Consider the following 1,091-nt stretch of genomic DNA (forward strand, 5'->3'; position numbering starts at 1 on the left):
AGAGGAGGAGGAGGGAGAGGAGGAGGAGGAGGAGGGGGAGAGGAGGAGGAGGAGAGGAGGAGGAGGAGGAAGAGGGAGAGGAGGAGGAGGGAGGGAGAGGAGGAGGAGGAGAGGAGGAGGAGGAGGAGGAGGGAGAGGAGGAGGAGGGAGAGGAGAAGGAGGAGGAGGAGGGGGGAGAGGAGGAGGAGGGAGAGGAGGAGGGGGAGAGGAGGAGGAGGGAGAGGAGGAGAGGGAGAGGAGGAGGAGGGAGAGGAGGAGGGGGGAGAGGAGGAGGAGGAGGAGGGAGAGGAGGAGGAGGAGGAGGAGGAAGAGGGAGAGGAGGAGGAGGAGGGAGAGGAGGAGGAGGGAGAGGAGGGAGAGGAGGAGGGGGAGAGGAGGAGGAGGAGGAGGGAGAGGAGGAGGAGGGAGAGGAGGAGGAGGGAGAGGAGGAGGAGGAGGAGGGGGGAGAGGAGGAGGAGGGAGAGGAGGAGGGGGAGAGGAGGAGGAGGGAGAGGAGGAGAGGGGAGAGGAGGAGGAGGGAGAGGAGGAGGGGGGAGAGGAGGAGGAGGAGGAGGGAGAGGAGGAGAAGGAGGGGGAGGGAGAGGAGGAGGAGGAGGAGGGAGAGGAGGAGAAGGAGGGGGAGGAGGGGAGAGGAGGAGGGGGGAGAGGAGGAGGAGGGAGAGGAGGGGGGGAGAGGAGGAGGAGGAGGAGGAGGGAGGAAGAGGGAGAGGAGGAGAAGGGGGGGAGGAGGGGAGGAGGAGGAGGAGAGGAGGAGGAGGAGGAGGGGGAGAGGAGGAGGAGGGAGAGGAGGAGGGAGAGAGAGGGGGGGAGAGGAGGAGGAGGAGGAGGGAGAGGAGGAGGAGGAGGAAGGAGGGGGGAGAGGAGAGGGGGGAGAGGAGAGGGAGGAGGGGGGGGGAGGGGAGAGGAGGAGGAGGAGGAAGAGGGAGAGGAGAGGAGGAGGAGGAGGAGGGGAGAGGAGGAGGAGGAGGAGGAGGGAGGAGAGGGAGGAGGAGAGGAGGAGGGGGGAGAGGAGGAGAGGAGGAGGGAGAGGAGGAGGAGGAGGAGGGAGAGGAGGAGGAGGAGAGGAGGAGGAGAGAGGAGGGAGAGAGGAG

This window comes from Urocitellus parryii, chromosome 11, assembly GCF_045843805.1.
Source record: "Urocitellus parryii isolate mUroPar1 chromosome 11, mUroPar1.hap1, whole genome shotgun sequence".
In the NCBI taxonomy this organism is placed as follows: Eukaryota; Metazoa; Chordata; class Mammalia; order Rodentia; family Sciuridae; genus Urocitellus; species Urocitellus parryii.